At 44.1% G+C, this 8,196-nt stretch overlaps 1 protein-coding gene across 5 annotated transcripts in view; it reads left to right on the top strand.

Annotated features, from left to right (window-relative positions):
* nos1apa (nitric oxide synthase 1 (neuronal) adaptor protein a) overlaps nt 1-8,196 on the top strand; it is a 385,272-nt gene that overhangs the window by 26,783 nt on the left and 350,293 nt on the right. The window lies entirely within an intron of this gene.

The following is an 8,196-nucleotide window of genomic DNA, read 5'->3' as shown; positions in this document are numbered from 1 at the left end:
GTCCCTCCTCCCTACCTTTTATCTTAGCCTGCTGGACACACTTTCCTCATTCCTAAAGAAGGGCTTATGCCCAAAACGTCGATTCTCCTTTTCCTTGGATGCTGCCTGACCTGCTGTGCTTTTCCAGCAACACATTTTCAGCCCTTCACCCTAACAGGAACATACTGTCCCTGGACTCTCAGTAACCCATTTCTGAAGGCTTCCCATTTTCCAGCTGTCTCTTTACCTGCAAACATCTGCCCCAATCAGCTTTTGAAAGTACTGACTAATACAGTTAAAATTGGCCTTCCTCCAATTTCGAACTTGTAACTTTTAGATCCAGTCTATTATTTCCCATCACTATTTTAAAACGAATAGAATTGTGATCACTGGCCCCAAAGTACTCCCCTATTGATATCTCAGTCACTTGCCCTGCCTTATTTCCTAAGAGTAGGTGAAGTTTGCACCTTCTCTAGTAGGGATGTCCACATACTGAATCAGAAAATTGTATTGTACACACTTAACAAATTCCTCTCCATCCAAGACTTTAACACTATGGTAGTCCCAGTCTGTTTGGAAAGTTTTAAAATCCCCTACCATTACCACCCTAATATTCTTACAGATGGTTGAGATCCCATTTTTACGAATTTGTTTCCCAATTTCTGACTATTTGGGTGGTCTATTGTACAATCCCAATAAGGGATTTCTCAGTTCCACCCAAATTTCCCTGGATGTATTCCCAAGAATCTGTCTAAATACAGCTGTCATGCTATCCCTTGTCAAAAACACTACCCCTCCTCCTCTCTTGACCCCTTTTCTATCCTTCCTGTAGCATCTGTACCCTGGAACATTAAACTGCCAGTCTTGCCCATCCCTGAGCCACATCTCTGTAATTGTTATAATATTCCAGTCCCATGTTCCCAACCATGCCATGAGTTCATCTGCCTTCCCTGTTTGGCCTCTTGAATTAAAATGTAGTTTAATTCATCTGTCCTACCTCGTTTTCTACTTTCTTCCTGCCTGCCCTGTCTCTTTGACTTACTCTTTTTTTCTCCAGTGTACCAGTTTCAGACTGATCTCTTTCCTCGTTATCTCCCTGGGTTCTCAACCCCCTTACTAGTTTAAATCTACCCAACAGCTCCAGCAAATCTCCCTGCCAGTATATTACTCCCCTTCCAGTTCAGGTGCAATCCATCCTTCCTCTACAGACCACTTCTACCCCAGAAGAGATTCCAGTGATTCAAACAAGTGAACCCTTCTCCCCTGCCCCAGCGCCTCAACTATGCATTCATTTGCTTTTTCCTCCTATTCCTACCCTCACTAGCTCATGGCACCGGGAGTAATCCAGATATTACTACCTACTGGGACCTCCTTTTTAAATTCCTGCCTATCTTCCTGTATTCTCTCCTCAAACTCAACCCTTTTTCCTTCCTATGTTGTTAGCTTCCATGTGTACAACAATCTCCTGCAAGTCTCTCTCGCCTTTTTTGAGAATATTCTGCACCCTCTCTGAGATATGAACCTGACACCAGGGAGGCAATGCCATTCTGATGGCTCACTGTTGACCACAGAAATGTCTGTTTGTACCCCTGACTAGACAGGGGTACAAATGATCGATTGGAACCGGATGTATCCTTTGTTACATTTGAACCAGTCTTGGTACCAGAAACCTGGCTGCTTGTGCTACATTCCCAAGAGAAAGTGAGGACTGCAGATGCTGGAGATCAGAGCTGAAAATGTGTTGCTGGAAAAGCGCAGCGATGGACTCCTCCATTGCCAGACCATGGCAACACGATGGTTGGAGGAAGAGCACCTCATCTTCTGCCTGGGAACCCGCCAACCATAAGGGATGAACTCAGATTTCTCCAGTTTCCTCATTTTCCCTCCCCCAACCTTGTCTCAGTCCCAACCCTCGAACTCAGCACCACCTTCCTAATCTGCAATCTTCTTCCTGACCTCTCCGCCCCCACCCCACTCCGGCCTATCACCCTCACCTTGACCTCCCTCCACCTATCGCAATTCCAATGCCCCTCCCCCCAAGTCCCTCCTCCCTACCTTTTATCTTAGCCTGCTGGACACACTTTCCTCATTCCTGAAGAAGGGCTTATGCCCGAAACGTCGATTCTCCTGTTCCTTGGATGCTACATTCCCAAGAGACCATCACTCCCTACCTTTTCCAAAACAGCGTACTTGTTTGAAATGGGGATTGCCACAGGAGACTGCTGTATTACCTTCCTCCTCTCCTAGCTTTTGCTGGAGGTAACCCATCCCTCTGACTGAATCTCCTACTTCTCTCCCTTCTGCAACTGCCATCCATCACACCCTCTGATCCTGTAAATTCCTCATTGCATCTAACTGCTGCTCCAACTGATCCATGCGATCGGATAGGATTTGCAACCAAAGACTCTTCCTGCTGACAGAATCATCAGTAACTCTCCCACATAGACAGGAAGATCACATCACTCTACTAAAACCTCATTTTGTGGTAATTCAGGAGTAAGCCTGCTTGCTTAAAGGGATCAAAATCTAGATTCTCCTCCAATATTGGACTGCCCACTGTCTTTTCCAATAATTTACTAATGCTCAGCTGTGTGAGTCACCTCCAGGACCAGCTGTCTGAACAAGAAACTAAATGTCCTCGTGGAATGATAATTGAGGCTTCTGCTAATCATCACTTCCTAGCATGCTCATCTACATGCATATTAACACATCTTAGGATTGCATTACACCCACAATAAATTGGAAATTTCATTTAATTTACATTACCATACTTCACTTTTTTCTTAATTTTTTTAAAAGAGTAAATTGTTTGTAAGCATTGAGGAATGATCGACTGATTTCCAGATAGTGGCAGCAGTATCTGATGCGGTTCTGTAGTCACTAGGAGCCTTCTGTTCTCTAACTGGAATGGTCACCTCTCTCTTGCACTGAATCTGCAGATTAGTCACTTGTCAACACTCAAGGCTGTGCCTGCATTCATACATTTGCCTAATAATCTGCTGTGAGCTATTCTGACTGGCGAGGTTAGGAAGCAATGAGGGCTTTGTCTCATTTCTTTGATTTGTCCTCTCTAGCTGAGGAAACTTTTTTTGGGTTAACAGTATCCTGAACCATTTCTGCAAAACGGTTAACCACTTAACCAATACCTTGAACCCGAAGAGCAGGATTCAAATGTGTTTTCTGAAGATAAGCACGGTGGGCAGCACGGTGGCACAGTGGTTAGCACTGCTGCCTCACAGCGCCATGAGACCCGGGTTCAATTCCCGACTCAGGCGACTGACTGTGTGGAGTTTGCACGTTCTCCCCGTGTCTGCGTGGGTTTCCTCCGGGTGCTCCGGTTTTCTCCCACAGTCCAAAGATGTGCAGGTCAGGTGAATTGGCCATGCTAAATTGCCAGTAGTGTTAGGTAAGGGGTAAATGTCGGGGTATGGGTGGGTTTCGCTTCGGCGGGTCAGTGTGGACTTGTTGGGCCGAAGGGTCTGTTTCCACACTGTAAGTAATCTAATCTAATCTAATAAGCACGTGAGGGATTTGGGGTTATGGTGGAGAGGGAAGAGGTACTGACATTGTATGATTGGATGATGATGTGCAAGCGATAGAATGCAAATGAGAAATGGGACGGGGCTGAAAATCCTAGTTACAGCACAGAGGGTGGCCATTTGGCCCATCGTGCCTGCATCAGCCTGGTAAATGGGCATCATTACCTCATGCCAGTCTTCCACTTTCCCAATACTGTTGCATAGTATTATCTAACTAATCATCCAATGTCCTCCTGAATGCCTCATTTGAATTGACTGCTGTCTCACTTGCTGGCTGTGCACTCCAGAGCCTAATTACTTGCTGAGTGAGAAAAGCTTTTTCGTTGCTTCATCCTTACTTTTTCTTTTGAGGATCACTTTTAAGATAGACCCCTGCCTGAAGCGAATGGTCTGTGAGTGGGAAGACTATGCAGCTGACTCTCTGGTTATGAAAGGAGATACATTTTGAATGGAGTCTGGGGTTTGCAGCCTTACCCCAGTGGAGAACTGTTGGAGGGCTAAGGTGTGGGCAATCTTGTTAAAGTTTGCCAACAGATTTGTAGTGAGGTTCTACTTCAGGTCTCCATACCAGCTGGGATTACTGTGAAGGACCCTCCTTCTCCACCCTCCGTTTAAACCACCATCGGTCATCCATAAGACAAAAGGAGCAGAAATTAGGCCATTCAGCCCATAGAGTCTGCTCTGCCATTCAATCATGGCTGAGTTTCTCAACCCCATTCTCCTGCTTTCTCTACGTAACCCTTGATACTCAAGAACCTCTCCATTTCCGTCTTAAATATACTCCGTGACCTGGCCTTGACTGCCTTCTGTGGCAATGAATTGCATAGATTCACCACTCTCTGGCTGAAGAAGTTTCTGTCCTTCCTTTAAGGCTGTGCTTTCGCGTCCTAGTCCCACCTACCAATAGAAACATCTTAATATCTACTCTGTCCAGGACATTCAGAATTCTGTAAGTTTTCAGTTAGATTTCCCCACCCATCCTTTTAAACTCCCAAATACAGACCCAGAGTCCTCCAACGTTCCTCACATGTTAAGCTTTTCATTCCTAGGACCATTCTCATGAACCTCCTCTGAAAACGCTCCAAGGCCAGTACATCCTTCCTGAGATATGTCCACCCTGTGCCACACTGTCAATTAGATTTGATGGTTACACTTTTGTTTTAAAGAACCAATTATTGAAATATCTTAAAGTATGTGGACCATCCGAACAAAAGGAGGCCATTCAGATCCTCTAACCTATTTAATACTACCCTTATTCTATGGCTGATCAGCATTTTAATTCTATCCACATATATCCTCATTTTTTTTTTGACAATTAAATGGACCCGTTCAGCAGATTTTTTTTTAAAAGTAGAGAGCACTCCAGAATTACAGCCCCTTTGTTTTTTTTTGTTTTGCTTCCTGGCATTGTCCCCAAAGGACTTGAATCTGACTTTATGGTGGCACCCCCCCCCCCCGACACCCCCCTTCTGGACCCTCCTGTTTGAGTAAATAGTTTTCTGTCCCTCATATCGACACTCTTCATTTAAACCACTTCAATTAGATTAGCCCTGTGTAAATAACTTATTATTCGGTAATTGCTGGAGACTGCGGCTCGAACCAATAGATAATCTCGCTTAAATATTTGAGTTTGCTGTGATCACATTTTAGTGACCTGTGGGATTGAATATAAATTGAGCCTTCGGTTATGTTTTTACACAAGGGAAGAGTCTTAACCTGAGGACAGTATATGTCCAGGTCATGTCCTTGGTGAGGTGATAGAACACATGCAACTGTGAGAAGTTTTGAAGGGAGTGAGGAGCTAGTTTAATGTAACTGAGAAGGGGTGCTGACATGGTGAAAATGCACTAACCCTTCAAACGACAGTGCTGGTAATCAGAGTTATTTATGGCCCCTAAATTTAGTCGCCAACACTTTCTGTCAGTGTGGCAATGGGAAGACTGTCATGTAATTTGCAGTGTACATCAGATTTTTTTGTTTGGAGCAAGGAAGCTGGACAAAGTTTGTGCGAAGATTTGTAGCTCGGGTGCTCGTTGCTGTGGTTCTGTTCGCCGAGCTGGAAGTTTTTGTTGCAAACGTTTTGTCCCCTGGCTAGGCGACATCATCAGTGCTTGGGAGCCTCCTGCGAAGCGCTCCAACACACTGCAGTACACCAGAACTGCAAAAAGAAGAAGAGGAACACCTATACAAGGTATTCGCCAAAAACGGATACCCGCGCAACTTCATCAACAGATGCCTAAGAGAAAGACCACGGAACGAGGACATACCACAACCAAAAGGACTAGCCACACTACCATACAACAGGAGCATCTCGGAACTGACAGCCACACTACACACGACCAGCTATCCTTAGTAGCCACACACGCAGACAACAAGCAACATGAATTCGACTGGGACAACACTACTATCATAGGGCAAGCCAGACAGAGAACAGCCAGGGAATTCCTAGAGGCATGGCATTCATCCACAAACTCCATCAACAAACACATCGACCTGGACCCAATATACCAACCACTACAGCGGACAGCTGAAACTGACAACCGGAAGCGGCAGGGACAGACCACTATAAACACCGGAGGAAACATCAAAGAAGCGCTTCGCAGGAGGCTCCCAAGCACTGATGTCGCCTAGCCAGTGGACGAAACGTTTGCAACAAAAACTTCCACCTCGGCGAACAGAACAACAGCAAGGAAGCTGGATTTATAGAGATTTATTTAAATCTATAATGTGGAGCAATGTTGCATCTCTCTGGTGTAGGTGGTGACTTGAACCCTGGCTCCTGGGGTATTCCTAATGTGCTGCCAGCCAGGCTTCTATCCCCTAATATGAAACCTTTTCCAAGTTGCCTGAATTGCAAAATGATTAATGTGCATTTAAATTTTTTTTTATAGTTTTTAGAATGTGATTGACCACACTTCTTCTTAACTTCAGATATCCGATTACAGTTTCCTTCACTTCACAGCTTGTTCCTTTTTCAGACACAATCACACAGATACATGAAAGAAATATCATCTTGGAAAGAATCTGTAACATCACTAATTTTCTGACTAAGGAAATGCATAAATGAGTGCAATAGGCCATTTGGTGAAGTAAATCATTCAGCCCCTCAATTTTATTCTGCCATTCAATTAGACAGTGACAATCTGTGCTTTACCTGCCTGATCCCTTTACCCTGTTAATACTCTCTCCTATTAATAATCCAATAATCTAATATTGATACAGGTGGGACTTCGAGAGGTCTGGTAACTATTATGCTGTCTTCAGTCCATACAGCAAACCACTTGGCAAAGCAGTACTGAATGAGAAAAAGCTAATTCATTACAGTATAGAATAAATATTAGTAAGAGATAAGGTTTATAGTATGGGGAGGGAGGGGGAGAAATGGTTTTAACGTTTTTTTCTTTCCAAACTTTTTTTTTGCAGAAAGTCTGTAAAGGTTTCTTCCAGTTCTATTTAATGTCTTTGGTCAATCTGTCCATTTAAATACATGTTTATTGGCCAGCATGGTGGCTATGGTTAGCGCAGCTGCCTCACAGCACCAAGGACCCGGGTTTGATTCCAGCCTCGGGTGACTGTGTGCAAATTCCATGCAGACATTTTTCCTGTGTCTGTGTGGGTTTCCTCCGGGAGTTCTGGTTTCCTCCAAACATTATGCTACTTAGGTGGATTTGCCATGCTAAGGTGGTCAGGGTGATGCAAACCAGGTGGGTTTGCTCTGGGAAATGCAGGGTTACAGGATTAGAGTTGGGGGATGTGGCTGGGTGGGATGCTATTCGGAGGGTCTGTGTAAACTCGATGGGGTGAATGGCCTGCCTTCACACTGTCTGGATTCTATTCAATGATTCTTGAATCTATATATTTTGCCTCTATTGGCAATTGAGAACTGGACAAGATACTTCAAAACCTCCATTTAGCCTGTAAACGCATAGATGAATTGTAACCGGTTTGTCCCCACTTTTGTAATTACTTAGACAACTACTTTGTGAAATACTTTACATTTAATTAACAGAGTTAATGATGATTTTCTGTGCTCTTCTATTTATTAAGCAATATTTTGAAAGAGTTCTGTGATGATTTTCTTCCTTCATTGGATGGAAAAGGAACATTGACTATAGTCTGCACGTTTTAAAAAAAACTAATCTATTGATTCTGTGTAAAGTTGGGAAAGTGCCCGACCCCACAACTAGGAAACAAAATTACATATCTCCTAAGAAAATTACACAATTCCGGACAATTAAACAAGACGGAATTCCAAAAAATGAAACCCGACGGGACCAACACCCCACGATTCTACGGACTACCAAAAATCCATAAACCAGGAGCCCCCCTCAGACCTATAGTCTCACTACCCGGGGCACCAACTTACAGACTGGCCAAAGAGCTACACGCAAGACTGAAGTACCTGGTAGAAGAGTCCCAGCACTCCATCCACTCCAGCCAGGAATTCCTAAAAATCATCAAAAACACCAAAATAGAGGAAGACTAAGCAATGATCTCATTCGACGTAACAGCACTGTTCACCTCCATCAACATCGACCTGGCAAAGGAAACACTCGCCACACTTTTAGAACAGGACCATCACACACACACACACCAACCACCATCAATCACATTACCAACAAAAACATCATGAAGCTAGTGGACCTGTGCCTCACCACCCACTTCACTTTCAACAACA

The sequence above is a fragment of the Chiloscyllium plagiosum genome, chromosome 11 (genome assembly GCF_004010195.1).
Source record: "Chiloscyllium plagiosum isolate BGI_BamShark_2017 chromosome 11, ASM401019v2, whole genome shotgun sequence".
NCBI lineage: Eukaryota > Metazoa > Chordata > Chondrichthyes > Orectolobiformes > Hemiscylliidae > Chiloscyllium > Chiloscyllium plagiosum.
This window is presented reverse-complemented; position numbering and strand designations above follow the sequence as displayed.